The sequence below is a fragment of the Cheilinus undulatus genome, linkage group 6 (assembly GCF_018320785.1).
Source record: "Cheilinus undulatus linkage group 6, ASM1832078v1, whole genome shotgun sequence".
Classification (NCBI taxonomy): Eukaryota; Metazoa; Chordata; class Actinopteri; order Labriformes; family Labridae; genus Cheilinus; species Cheilinus undulatus.
In genome coordinates this window covers 11,494,349-11,509,843 of record NC_054870.1, presented here as the reverse complement: position 1 = coordinate 11,509,843, position 15,495 = coordinate 11,494,349, and the positions used below count along the sequence as shown (strand labels likewise).

The following is a 15,495-nucleotide window of genomic DNA, read 5'->3' as shown; positions in this document are numbered from 1 at the left end:
AACACAGAGAGGCGACAAACACAGCACAGTCAAATTACAGCAAAGGGCATTTATATTAGAGCTGCTGGCAAGTGATAAATGCATGTAAGGTCGGTGTCACAAATAATCCATCTGCAAATGATCTGCTCGAACAAAAAACAGAATAAACGGGGTAAAATACCCGTGAAATGAATGTGAAAGTTATTAAATCCCTCTTTAATAAATACCAGCCTGCAGTGCAGATTTAATGTTGGACTCTCTCCTGAAAAGTTAACAGTATTAAGGATGTGATTTGAAATATCGCCCTTATCTCTCAGGATATCATTGAGTCAGCATGAAAAGTTCATTTTGAGCTCCAGACCTCGTGACTCAAGGTGTCTGGCTTGCTGTGGGCTGTAGGTTATCTGTGCTGCTGGGGGAACAGGCGCCTGATAAATTATCAAATACATCTGCAAAGTGCAGCCTGCAACTCTTCCATCTCTTATACTCCAGTTCTCCTCAAAGTGGGGTCAGAAACCCTTGGGGTCTCAGATTTTCCCATTTCCCAACATTTTTTATCTAACACAGCACTATATTTTATTAAGAAGGACAGAATTTGAGTTTCCACTCCCTAAACTGTTGAAAGGGCTCTTTTGTGCTCAATTAAAGCAAAAACTGACTTTTTAGATTCCCATGTTGGCTTTTCTTGTGCTGACTAGGCTGCAACTTGTTCAGTGCCCCAATTTCTGAGCATAGGCTCTACGTGCAGCGCCCATATTTCTAGAACAAACACCATACATTTTTAAGCAATCAAATATGATCTCTGTCAGTTTCCTTTCTCTAAAAGTGTACTGGGCTGCTGAAATATGGATGTGACCTTCACTTACCCTCTCCCTGGCTCTTATTTTAAACTTCTGACAACAACAGTGAGGACTCTGAGCGAATTTCCTTAAAGAGGCAGACAATGGAGTCGAGTCGGTGGGGATGCTGGACACACACTGTTAGTATGAACTAGGATTTATGCTACTCTCAGGCTAATCCGACCCTTCAATTTTAAATGAAACTAGTCTTGCCTTGACAATCTAAACAGTTCAATCAGCTCCCTCATTGTTCCTACCGGAGTTACACTTCAGTTTGCCTAATTCTTAGTATTTTTAGCAGTTTAAGTCCAACTAAAATTGAGTCATTTGCTGGAGTTTGAGATCAAAAAGAACTCTATGTGTTAATCTGACTCACGATATTCTGCAGACATATGGTTATGAATTACAGCTTGTATTTAACGGTTTGATATGAAATACTGTCAGATCACCCAGACATTTTGATCCATTATTATACAGCTAAGTAAACAGAAAGAGGGAATTATTTGCTACAAGTTAGCTAAACAATGCCAGAATGCAGGCATATGACTCATAGAAGCATTTATGTCTTTTTAAAGTCTTTTTAAACCTTATTCAACACTGCATTGTTGCCATCTAATATTGGTTCTATTTTTGCATACTCCAAACTACTTTCTGTCCCTAAAGATACGTTCTTGCTTTTTTAGCTACTGAAAGGAATAATTCACATATTTACAGGTCTTTGGTCACCAGTTGAAGTGAGGTTGAAATTATGTCTGCTGACAAGACTGTCTTCAATTTGTGCCAACAAGTACTACTCAGAAATTCAAATGGAGAAAATTACATGTTTTCTTGATAATATATAGGGATGTGTACCGAGTTCCATACTTTAATCGGTACTGACCAAATTCCACCAGTAATGCTGAGTACTGATTCACGTAAAATCAAACTGTACCACATTTTAGTGCCTAACACATCCTGGTGACTGTGAGAGAGTGGTAGAGTAGGCGATTTTCCATGCCGGATGCAAACGCAGTATTGCATGCATGCGACAGCGCGATGATGTTGATAGCAGCTTATTCAGTTAACAAAGCAAGCATGGCTGATAGGAGGAGGTAGAAGGTTTGGCTCCACTTTTCATATTACGATGCAGATTAGGCTGAAATTTTTGTGGTGGGAAGAGAAGGCTGCCATGGCAATACAAAACTAGAAAAGCACTCGAAGAGTGCAGACCTCTGCCATTAGCCCTATCTCTCAATAGTGAAGAACCCTTCAAAAAATTCCTGGAACCGTCTCCATGTGCCCCCCACCACTGCACTCACTGACCACTCCCTCCCCAGTGGGTCAGAAACACAGAGAGGCAAAGCACTGGCTTCACTACGGGTGCCAACAGATGCACCCAAGATCTCACTGGATGATTGGAAGTCATGGCAGAGGGTAAATATATTCCTCTGTTCCTACCAGCTTTGTGAGTTTTCTGGCTACAATTTGCTGTCTTTCTCTCTGTTACACTCCGACTCATCTCCTCGACCAGGCATGTATCTTTGAAACTCTATAAACTCCAAAACCTTGAATAGAAACACACCCAAAAACTGCTGCTCCAAAAACGGTTGCTGGGATTGAAGTTACCATATCCTGGTGTAAAGTGGTAACCGCACATCTCCACCATTAGCCCTGTCTCCCAATAGTACAGAATCCTTTAAAAATCAGACAGTGATCCGGATCAGTCCCAAAATCTAATCATTTCTTCCTTATGCCATTTCTAACATTTCCTGAAAATTTCATCAAAATCTGTCCACAGCTTTTAGAGTTATGTTGCTAACAAACGAACAAACCCACCCAATCACATAACCTCCTTGGTAATGAAGCACTGTTATGATTGATGATTCAACACAGCGCTTGCTGCTTCCTTCTCTTTTGCTTGCTCCCCCTCCCTTTCTCTCTCCCTCTCCTGCACAGAAACCTCACCTCCAACACCCCGATTATGTGGATATCGACCATGGAAATATACCAGATGAAGTTTGTTCTCTCAGCCACCTTACAGAGACTCAATCAAGCTCAAATGCGCCTAGGCACGGTATGGACTGCCTAGTGTGAGTGTGTCCTAAAAGTTGCTCTCTATCTCTCTAACCTGGCACAGCTAGTGCTGGAGGCTCATCCTCACCGCTTAATTCCATCACAGTATGAAACAATTTGCCACATTCTACAAATTTTCACAGTAAATACAATACAAAAAGGTGTCAGAAAAGAAGTTGGCAGATCTCAGGAAACAGGCATCAGAAAAAAATGCATCAGTAAAAAAGGTGTAATGTCTCAGGAATAAAGGCGTCAGAAAAAAGGTGTCAGGAATAAAGGCATCAGGAAAAAAGGCATCATAAAAAAGGCATTAGGAAAAAAGGCATCAGGTCTTAGGAAAAAAGTCGTCAGAAAAAAGTGTCCGAAAAAAGGTTGCTTGATTGTGCTTTCTTTATGGAGGGCCACACAACCAATCAGTGTGGAGCGGGCTCTGCTCTTACCTGAGAAATTCAACATGTTAGTGTTGAAAAAGAACTGTGTGTGGAAAGAAGATGCACAGTGCATGTAGCTCATGGTAGAAGAAGCAGTTTGTTTACTTACATGTGTAGTTTGCAATACCTTATTATTATTATACCTTTATTTATTTTGACTCCATCCTCTATTGTTCAATTGTTAAAACTTACTTGCCCTCCATGGACCCCAACACACATTTTTCAAAGTGGGGAGAGAAGAGGAATAGGAGGTAGCAGGGCTGAGTTTTATTTTGTACAGTGTAGAGGTTCATTACCTTTTCATCTCATATTTTTTGTAAACGGACTTGAATATAAACGTTGACTATTAACATTTTTTCAGGTCAACATCTACATTCCTGTGCTGAATATCATCACTCATTGCTTCCTTGTACATCATTATAGCCTGAAAGCCACAGTGGTGCTGTGGAGCAGCCATTATATGTGGAAACTGCGGGTAAGATAAAGGTAATCAGAGTTTACCATTTGGTGTGCAGCTTCATTAAAAACATTGTCATTAAAGACAAAGGACTACTGGTGCTGGGCAGCAAGTTGCAGGTTAAATTGAATTTGTGAATATCATCATTTCTAATTGTTCTGAAGTCAATTTAGAAAGCAGACTAAAACTCAAAACTCTGGTAAAATCTAGTTATGCTGCTCTGTCTGATAGGATGATCTGCTGTCTTTGACAGACATCTTTGGCTCACGTTAAAGCTAGGGCTTTAGGCTGTGGACTGGTCTCTGGTTTGGTCAGAGAATCAAAACCTGTTGCTCAAGAACACAGCTCTTATGCTGTCTTGTTTGGTCTCATCACTGTAAATGTTTTTCTCCTGACACCGACACAGTTGCAGGGAGAGACATTAGAGATAAGTATAGAAAACCAAGCTTATAGTTCTGAAGGTCTTGTTTACTGCTGAAGGTCAGTATGGAGGCAGCAATGATAGATTCAGTCTTTTCATCACCAGCAAAAAACTCCACACAATTTAACTTGTGTTGATATTTTTTATATTACACTAGGGTGAGACCTATGTTTCTAAGGTCAGAGATACACTTTTGATTTTTGGTCTCTTCTTTTTAAGTACATCCCTCATCTCACTCTCTGTAGATGACTCTTGAAGACACTTCTTCCTTAATCTACTTGAATGCATCTCATGAAAATACACTGCCTGGCCAAAAAAAGTCGCCACCAAAAAAAGGTCACACACTCTAATATTTTGTTGGACCGCCTTTAGCTTTGATTACAGCATTCGCTGTGGCATTGTTTCGATAAGCTTCTGCAATGTCACAAGATTTATTTCCATCCAGTGTTGCATTAATTTTAATATTGATGATGGGAGAGTCTGACCACTGCACAAAGCCTTCTCCAGCACATCCCAAAGATTCTCAATGGGGTTAAGGTCTGGACTCTGTGGTGGTCAATCCATGTGTGAGAATGATGTCTCATGCTCCCTGAACCACTCTTTCACAATTTGAGCCTCATGAATCCTGGCATTGTCATCTTGGAATATGCCCGTGCCATTAGGGAAGAAAAAATCCATTGATGGAATAACCTGGTCATTCAGTATAGTCAGGTAGTCAGCTGACCTCATTCTTTGGGCACATAATGTTGCTGAACCTAGACCTGACCAACTGCAGCAACCCCAGATCATAGCACTGCCCCCACAGGCTTGTACAGTAGGCACTAGGCATGATGGGTGCATCACTTCACCTAAGACATATATAAGACATATTTACATTTAGTCACTACCTGTAGTATGAATATTTTTATACGGTTATTGCGATATTAGATTATCACTTGTCTTTAATTGACAGGGGTAATTTACTACTACTTTTTCTATATATCATTTGCATGTCACTATGATGAAGATGGTTCTCACCCATTTTGAGGTATTTTGGACTCACTTCAAAATCTTGGATCATAGACTGTGATCTAATAGTGTACAATTGTCTGAAAAATATGTGACTTGAAAAATGTTTACAGAATGTAATATGTGACTTGCAGATGTGTATATATATTTTTTGGTATGTCTTATCTTTTCACCGACATTATTTTGTCACATGACTTGTCAGGTGATCCAGACCATACATATATGGAGGTGTATCCCCTGTATCTCATTGTCTGATGAAGGGCTTAGGCCCGAAATGTCACATGTGGTGGTAATCTTTCTTAAATAGCCCTTGGAGCAGCTTCTGGTGTGCGGACTCATTTACCTGTTCTGCATCACTTCACCTGCCTCACTTCTTACCCTGATGCGCCCATCACTCTGGAACAGGGTAAATCTGGACTCATCAGACCACATGACCTTCTTCCATTCCTCCAGAGTCCAATCTTTATGCTCCCTAGCAAACTGAAGCCTTTTTTGCATGCCAATGATTTGACCCTTCTTAAACAGACTAACATCTTTTCCACGACCACAGGATGTGTCTTTCAACATGGTTGTTTAAGAAATGAGAAGTTACTCATTGCATCAGCTGGGGTTAAATAACTTGTTGCCAGCTGAACGATAAGCGCCCATGCAGTAATTATCCAATAGGAGGCTCGTACCTATTTGCTTAGTTAAATCCAGGTGGCGACTTTTTTTTTGGCTGGGCAGTGTAGTTTGCTCTGCGGCACTAGTCAACAGAAAGTTTATTGTACCAGCTGTTTTTTTGTGCAGGTCATTTGGGGAGAACTTTAAAGCTAGCTGGGCTCTCTGGCAAACCAGAACTGCTGTTGTGACTGTACAGTGATGATTAAAAAGTATAAAGCTTTACATAAACATGATAAATAATGCCTTTCCATCAGAATGCAGAAAAGACAGTCCTTTAACTCAGCAAATTCCCCAGGTAATGCAAGGCTAGCCAGTAATTAGCTGTCCCAATGCTGTGCTGGGTTGTATTTACAATATTCTGTATATGTTTTGATATTTACTTTGACTTTTGCTTTCTATGGAAGCTATAAAGAAGCCTCATTTATGCTGCTTCATTAACCTTAAAGTATGGCAGAAAATCTGTTAACACTGGTGCTTTATATTTGTAATGCATTCTCTCCAGCCCCAGTCCAATTACAGAGAGGGAATAAGGGGTGATATCTCCCCCCAGAAAACCCCCGTTACCAGAGTTTGTTGTTATATTTTTACACCGACTTATGATGGAGCGATACAGTGTGGTGACCGTGATGTTCTGATGACCTTGGAAAGCTTTTCCCCTGGTATTACAGTGTGTCTACAGGATTAAAAGTTAATCTGCAGTTTGTTGCAGACCTACAGTATGTCTGATGTCCTCCAAGGTAAATACAGTCGTAAAAATGCTGGGAGGCAATTCATTATAACTGTTTCAATGAGTGCTAAAGTACCATAAAAATGCAGATTATGATTTTTTTTTCAATTGCAGGTTTTTTTTTTTGTATACTAAAAGCAACATAATAACAGCATAGTACGATGACTTTCAACAGAAATTGATTTCTATCCTGTTTCCACAGAGCACTCTAGTCTCCTGCTTACAGCACTATGTAACTTTTTAATTCCCAAGAGAAGTATGGCTTTGTAGCACTAGTTCACACACCTGCCTCCAGCTAAAAAGAAGTCCATCTCTACTGTAACATTTAATGGCTGAGGCTAAGGGATGGAATAGGACAGTGACGCTGAGGAAAGAAAAAGGGAGTAAAAGCTAGTTTAGAGTAAATATTGACCAGGCCAGCCTTTCTTAATCAGGATGCTGCAGCATGTTGGGATGCCTTCTGGTATCATCAGGTTCCTTAAAAATGTGTGAATTCAACCAAGAATTAACCTAAGTTGCAGATCATTATCTATCCTGGTGTATACAATCAAAATTATCCTCAATGCCCTTCTCCTGAAATCATTTCAGGGTACGTTAATAATTTGGTTTAAGTCAACACACATTGTGCAAGAATAGTGTAGGGTTTTTCCTAGTTTGGCATGTGTCCTGAAACACATCAAAGAGTGTTTTTAAGGACTGTACATTTTCCTGAGTAAGGTGCGGTCTACAAAACCATTCCATTAAAACATAGACATTTATATTTTGCTAGGAGAGATATTTAGAGATTTAGCTGTCAAATCTATTGATGCATACATTTTTCAATAAATGTTGACATGAGTGACTTCAGAATTTTTCTGTTTTTATTCAGTGTGCCATGATGATACTCTGCAATAGACTTTAACAAATTACTGATAGCTCTATGTTACAAAAGGCTGCAAATGCCAAGCTGGTTTTGTTGCTGTTGGAAGGATGCAAATGAGTTTGCCAAGCAAGTAGATTTAATAAGTTATTCCAGCATTGATGAGAGAAAAACAAATGCCTGTAAATTTTATTCAGAGCAGACAGTGGTGTAACATTAGACTGTGTTGTTTTAGGGATGTCAGCGTTTTCTAGAATACCAGCTGCAGAAAGTCATCCATCCCAAATCATTTTATGTCAGGACTGCATTTATATCTCTTAGTTTATAAACCTATCTTAACTAGCATGTAAATTAGCCTCCTTCACAGTTAGCCATGGACCATAGCAGTGTTACAATGGAGAGCTTTTTTAAACCCTCAGGCATCACTTTAATTTACCACCCTTTAAAGCCATGAAAGACAAAAGTGTCCACTTCCAAAAAACTGCTATAAAAACTTAACAGATTAATATTTTTTTCTTCTTTTTTGCACTGATCTCTTCAACAACTTCAGCTATGCTCAAAAACTACCAAACATTCAATCGTTTTGAGGATTTTAACCCTTCATATGCCAGTTTGATTACTTGAAGTCAATGTTGTTTTTATGAAAAAAAGGAAAAAATGTGATATCTTCCTTAAACCAAATGTTGGATGGCTGGAGCACTATTTGTAAATCCAGCTTGGACATGTCAGTGATTAGCCAACATACTGACTTTGATGCATTATCAGTTTTTGTGTAGCATCCAATTTAAAATATATTATCCTTTGGAGTCATGGAGGGCAAAAACAGCAAAAAAAAAAATAAAATAAAAAAATAGTATACATTAATATTTTTTTCTTCTTTTTTGGTCAAATCTTTTGATCAACTTCAGTTCTAATAAAAAATGATTATTGAATAATTTTTAAGGATTTTAACCATTTAAATGCCAGTTTGATTACTGGATGGTCATATTTAAAAAAAAAAAAAAAACACAACAAAACAGTAATTATTTTCCAGATAACTAATGGTGGGGGGCTGTGGTGTGTGTTTTTTTTAAGTCAGCCCTGGGTATGTAAATGATTAGTCAAAATATTGATTTTGATGCATTATTAGTTTTTGTGTGGCATCTGAATTAAAATTTACGACTCTTTTGAGTCACTTGTGGACTAAAATGTCCCATTGACCCCCATTTAAACCACATTTTTGATCTCAGGGCCATTGCATGATATAATCAGGCATTCTGTATATCATGGTTTAATTTTTGAGAAAAATAGTCAAATTTGTCATTTTTACTGTTCATCACTAATATCAGCAATCATAAGTAATCAAACTGGCATTCAAAGTGTTAAAATCCTCAAAATGATTGAATGTTTGGTAGTTTTGAGCACAGCTGAAGTTGTTTACGAGATTTATGCAAAAAAAAAAAACAGAAAAAATATTAATCTGTTAAGTTTTATAGCAGTTTTTTGGAAGTGGACATTTTGTCTTTAATGGCTTTAAAGGGTGGTAAATTTGTGTCTCAGTGTTCCCCCGACCTATTGGAGCAATTGAAATTTAAATTAAAAAATGTGCCTAGAAAGAAACTTTGTTGCCAAAAATTAGAGCATGTGGACTAACAAAGCCAAAATGGTGAGCAGAGAAAGAGGAAAAAATTGCCAGAATGGACAAAAATGTCCCTAGTGATGCCTGAGGGTTAAGCTTATGCTCAGTGTTTTGATCACGTCTTTTAGTTTTAGTCTGGTTTTAGTGGAAGAAAAACTTCTCACATTATGCTCTTTAGTTTTAATCCAAGCATTTATTCTCTTGTCTAAATCTGGTACCAAATCATGGTAGTGTGTTCTCTGCACCCTGCTTTCAGAGATTTTCCCACACTGGAGATATATTATGGAATTTTCATGTCCAACAAAAACTACATTAAATTTTAGTCCAGTAGTCTAGTAATAGTCATCTTGATGAAAGCTAAACTTACTTCTTGTCAGTGTTAGTCATCATATATGTATCTTTGGCTAGTCTCAGTCTAGTTTTTGTCATAGAAAAAAAGGCTGTTGATGAACATTTTCAGTCATAGTTTTAAATTAACACTGGACCATAGACAGCATGGCTACAGCTGAACACACACATACTCCACATGCTAAGAATTTTGGAGCTGTAGAGGCTGGCAAGGTCATATTTATGCAAAACCTGGAATATCACCATACCTTGTCAGTCAGTATGGTTGTTTGGCTTGTCACAGTTACTCTACCACACTGTAAACCTGGATTTTGTTTCTAATTAAACTTTTGAGTATTCACTAACTATTCTCTTATGTTTTGTAAAAAAAAAGTTGGCATTACTAAATCAAATTAGTTGTCTGTATTATTCAGCTGAAAGATGTAATGCAATAATCATGTTAAGCTGAGAAAACTTAGTATGTTTAGTTCTTTAAGAGGGGGGAGGGGCTATTTCAAAATTCTGCCCATCAACAACGTGACGAGCTCTGTTGGCAGTGTTTTGGAGTTTATAGAGTTTGAAAGACGCACGCCCGGTCAAGGAGACGAGTCGGAGCATAACAGAGAGAAAGACAGCAAAGTATAGCGAGAATACTCACAATGCTGGGAGGAACAGAGGAATATTCACCCTCTGCCATGACCTTCAGTCGTCCAGTGAGACCATGGGTGAGACTGTCAGTGCATCTGTTGGCACTGGCAGGCAATGCCTCCACCATGACAGTCCACCCGTGGTGAAGCCAGTGCTTTGCCCCACGGTGTCTCCACCCCACCAGGGAGGGAGTAATCAGCGAATTAGATTTTGGTAGTCATCCAGATCACCATCTGGATCCAGGAATGTTTACAAAGGATTCTTCACTGTTGGGAGATGGGGCTGATGGCGGAGGTCTGCGCTCTCTGAGTGCTTTTCTAGTTTCATATATTTTTATGTAAGTTAAACTTAGCATTGTTATTTTATACAAGTTAGACTTCATTTATGTGAACTAATGATTTTTAGTAAAGACTACTAATGTACACTTGATATGCCTACTGCATAAAATTAAGGTTATCTGTTAATACAACTTGACCTCTTTAGTATCAGTTTGTGTAAAAACTAAAGTGGTATAAGGCAATCGGTTTACCCGTGCTTATTAGTAATGTCAACTAATTCTGGTTTAGAGTGTGGCTTCACCACCCTCTGTATGTCACTAAATCGCTGGCGTTGGGCCAAAACCTCATATCTTTTATTTATTTATTTATTTATTTATTTATTTATTTATTCAGTGTTGCTCCAGTGCTACTGGTCACCCTTTACATTTGTCAGTGGTTTTTAAAGATTTTAAACCAACTGAAAGTGTAAAAAAAAAAAAAAAAGCTGACCATCACCATTCAGTGTTTAAATTACCTGAAAAATATGTTTTTTGTTTTTTGTTTTTTTTTCATGCCCTGAAAAGTTGTGGGTTGCCAATATGTACCAAAGTGAATTCTGAAGTATTGTTGCTATAAAGTACTAGTTTTAAACCTCAGTGGGATGACTTGTAAGACTTGTTTATCTTATTAATTTATAAAAATATAAGATCAAGTAAAATAGAGACTAAAAACCGTTGCAAACATGAAAACCAAACATTCTTTTTCATGTCACCTATCAAACTCTTCCCTCTTCTAATCACTTAATGATGAAAAACTCCTCTTTGTTTTGGTTTATTTTATTTCTCTACGTTGAAATCTTTTGCATAAAAAAATCTAAACTACAAAAAAATGAGGTTCATGTGCCACCATGAATGACCACTGATCACCTGGCCACAGGTAATCTCCCCCAGCACGGACCAACATCATCAACAGTGAGGGCTTTAAAGAGCTTGGGCTCTGGTCGGGCTGGTTGAGTCGGTGTGAGCTGCAGCTCTGCTCAGGCTGAGAGCGCAGAGCTTCAGTGGTGTGGAGAGAGGAGAGGAGAGGAGAGCACCTTGTCCTGATCATCTGACGGCAGACGGCTCCTCCCTCCTCTCCCTCCATCAGTCTGTACGCAAAGCAGCGGCTGGGGCACAACTCTACTCGCGTTTCTGCACACAGGCTGGTCTGCGAGAGCCGAGGCTTCGGAGTCGAGTTCTCCACTTTGAATAAAACGCGGACTCCGATCCTCCCCTCTGGTGTCTGCTTACAGCCGATCCAGTGATGAGAGTGGCCGCGAGGAGAGACGGACGCTTTTCTTCAGTGGGGACCAGCAGTGCGCAAGAGTGCGCTCCGTGGTTCGGCACCGTCTTCAGCCTCGTCCTCCGCTCCTGAGATCGACCCGAACCCGAGAGGCGCGCGGAGATCCTCACCGAGACCCCCGCACGAGGTAACCAGATCCAGTCTGTGTATTTCCTCCACTTTGTCTGTGTGAGTCACATCCCTGTTGTCTGGAGCTCCTGTGGCTCACACATGCTCTCATGCGTCTGACAAAAGCATGTTACATGCTTGATGCATGATTAATTTATCACGATTAAGCAAGAATAAACCCAGGGTCGCCTCCTAGCAAGCAGAATCTGACATATTCAAGCATTCACTCATGTGAAATGAGTGATGTCTTTCCCAGCAGTTCCTGATCAAATCCTCTTTAATAGAGTATTGATCCAACTAATTAAAATGCTAAATCTAATAGATTAGCTTTATAAGCTCCCACGAGGACAATCCTCAATGGATCCTCCGGGGTTTCCATTTTAAACTACTTCACAGTAACACTTTAAATGCATGGTAAGTTTTCAGTGTGTGGTGTTCAATACATCTGAGATTCATTCATAGAAGTTGGACTGTTAGAGAGGATTCTCCGTGGATCCTCCTCATGTCAAAGGGCAGGCGTGCAGCTTCTTGTTGCCTTGATGTAGCAGCATCACCTCTCCTGTATCTGCTATCAGATCAACCTACTGAAATTCCAGCAGCCGGGGATTAACGTCACAGGATGCAAATTGCCACAGGCTGTGCAATTCACCTTTAATTATGAGCATGTGGGTGTTGGCTTACGTGAGCCGGTGCCTTTAGCTGCAGGGTTTCTCTCAGGTATCAGCTGTGTTTGACTGGAACAAGTTCTCTGGTGGGATTCAGATGAGCAGCTCCAGTTGTAATGTTCTCACAGCGACTGTGCGGCTGCTGCTTAGAGCTGCTGTGAAGGCTCATTTATGCTCCCTTAGTGTAGGAAAATAGATCCATGAATTAAAAAAAACACAGTCGTCACTACCTATGCATACTCAAGTAGACCTCCACCTCTTCTTCACAGCTCCCAGTAGGCTTCTAGTCTGTCTGTTCTTGTACATAGGCAGGCTTACTTCATGTTTATAGTTTTTTAACAACTTGAACAATCTGCAAAGTTTCACTGTTTTCAAACGTACTCTATAGGGATGCACATTATGATTGTAATGCTATCAGTAAATATACAGTGCTTAACAAATTTATTAGAGCACCCTAACCCTAACCAAAGTAAGGTTTCTGCCACAGCTGCCCTAAATTAACAGCATTGGTAATTACCAAAATCATTTTTTATGTTTCTGCAATGGTTAATACACCAATATGTAGAAGCTCTTTAACCCAAATGATATTTTTAATGCTAAAATAGAATTATTATTGTTATCCATGAATTTTCAAGTTTACTGATTGAAAAAAACTGAAAAAATAGTAAAGCACATTATTACTTCTTGATCAATATGTCAAATTATAGTTATTTACTGTCATTCCTGAACAGAAAAATTAGTTTTAGTGGTTGAATGTTATGCTTGATTCATTTCTGACTTCTCAGAGAAGCCCAGTGAGCCGGCTCAAATTTGGGTGAATTCAGTTTGAAATTCCTCATTCCTGTTCAAAATGGTAAAACGTGGAGGGCTCACTGAAAATGAAAGAGTCCACATTAAAGCACTTCATGATGCTGGATGGTCTCTGAGACAAATATGACAGGTGGTCTAATAGATTTGTTAAGCACTGTACATTAGCATTTTATCCCACTAGCCACTGTGGCTAGTACCTTTCTATAGCTAGTGGCCACTGTGCATGCTCACCAACTACAATTTTGATGGATAAATGTTTTAAATGATAAAGATTGAGTGTGGCATGTTAGAAATTACCCGAATTTACCCTCATTTCAAGTCTTTTCCTCCATCCAACCATGAAAAAAAATATTTTTGGGAATATTTCACCCTCTATGTGTAAATTGGCCTTTTATGATATGATTGAAACACAGCTTGTGCTAATGATAAAGTCCACCTGTTTAAATAGATAGATAGGGTCACATAGGTATCCGCCACAGCTGAAATTCACCATATTTTGCAGGTCGGTGGGTGTTAATGTCAAGCCCTGAATATTGGTATCAATATCAGTATCTGCTGAAATGATTTTGTAAATAACAACGTATTGAATATTGGAAAAAATCCCAAACCGTGCATTCCTATATGTGTGATCAGATATGAACATTTCTGTCCATATTTCCAACTGGAATATTGCCTGTAAAAATCAGCCTGTGACAGCTGTAGATATTGGCTGCATGCACCAAAAATGTTTGAGGAGAGTTAGGCAGAACCAAGAGATTGATGCCAGCTGAAGCTTTTTCTTTGTTCATCCTTATTCCTTAGACTTTAAGGTGTTTTTAAGGACTGAGATTTTATCTCTGAACTACAACTATAGACGGGTGTTGATATGAATATCAGCTAAATGATTCTGTAAATGTCAGAATATTGGCAAAAATCCACGATCATGCATCTTTGTTGTGTTTTTTCTTGTCTGGCTTGAACACTGCTCAACAGTGCCGTTACTACTGTAGTGTAATGTTTGGTTTGTATCTCAAACAAGGCATGGAGGGACCACGTCTTAGCAGCGTCACAGTTTGATTTTCATTTTGGCTTGCATGTTAGCCAGTCAGGGCTCACCTGCATGCAGAGCTGCTAACCTGTAGAACCGGGAAGATTCCCACTGGATTGGGCTGGTTTTGGAAAATCCAAGGATGAAAAATGAGTCCCACTTTGGCCCTTATCTCATTTCTGGAGACTTCTTTTTATGTGCGCTTGTGTGCATCTCTTAGCCAAAATAGACAGGAAAATGATTAATAGAGAGCCATATTTACCTCGTATTGTCAGATGTGTTTGTCCACATTAGTAGAATATGTTTGCAGTTTGTTTCTTCACCCTGATTGCCACAAGCTGAAATGTACCAATCTGATAAAGTTGTCTTCTAAACCAGTGGTTCTCAAATGATCTAGCCTCAGGATCCACCACACTTTAATGACAAAGCACGACCATAATTTCCCACCATTTTCACTGAAAAATGATGCAGTTAGGAGCTTAGATAGAACAAATAGTACTGATTGCAGACATGGCAAAACAACCTGTTTTACACCCCATTTCCCAGTAATAATGTGTAAATTTATGTCAATTTTCCAGAGATCTTGAGGAATTACCTCCTTATTGTGGGAAAACAGATTCATTGAAAATTATCATGCCACTCATTTATCTCAAAGAAAAGGAAATAAATTAGTTAAAATACTGAGAAAATGTTTAAATCAACCCATTATCACACTAAAACAGAGTAAAATAAAAATGTATGGCTGTTTCTGAATGCTTTCTGCTGTCACATTGGTAGAATATGTCACAGGAAAGATTAACACAGGACAAGTATATTTTTGGGTTTTCAAAATAAAAGTCAGGTTAACATTTTTATAGAGAACTCACCTTGTTTTTACAGAATGCTTTTATTCTGAACTTTTCCTCGCTAAAATTGGCTATGCAACGAATCAGGTCACATGTAAGGACATTATTAGAGATTAGATATTATTAGACATGATTAACTTAAAATGACAGACAGGACTGAGACACAGCCAACGCACAGCACACTCTCGCCCCATATGAAAGCTGTAATGGTTAGACTGGAACTGACTCGTGCCACAGCTACATGCAGCAGACACACCCACACTGAAACAGGCCTAAGATTTAAGAGAGCGTGCAGGAATATGGATGAGATGAATACATAGCATGGACAGAAGTCTCCATATCTGTATCCATGAGTATCAAACATGAGGCATTAATGAGCCTTTGAGGAAATGGGTGCACTGGAATTCCCTTTT

General features: G+C 39.1%; 1 protein-coding gene across 1 annotated transcript in view; it reads left to right on the top strand.

Annotated features, from left to right (window-relative positions):
• The first annotated feature begins 11,491 nt into the window (after positions 1-11,491).
• The window catches only part of hs3st1l1 (heparan sulfate (glucosamine) 3-O-sulfotransferase 1-like1), a 68,028-nt gene continuing 64,024 nt past the window's right edge, over positions 11,492-15,495 (top strand). Inside the window, exon 1 of the mRNA XM_041790070.1 lies at positions 11,492-11,754. The gene's annotated coding sequence lies outside the window, so the exon portion shown is untranslated. The remainder of the gene's footprint in view (positions 11,755-15,495) is intronic.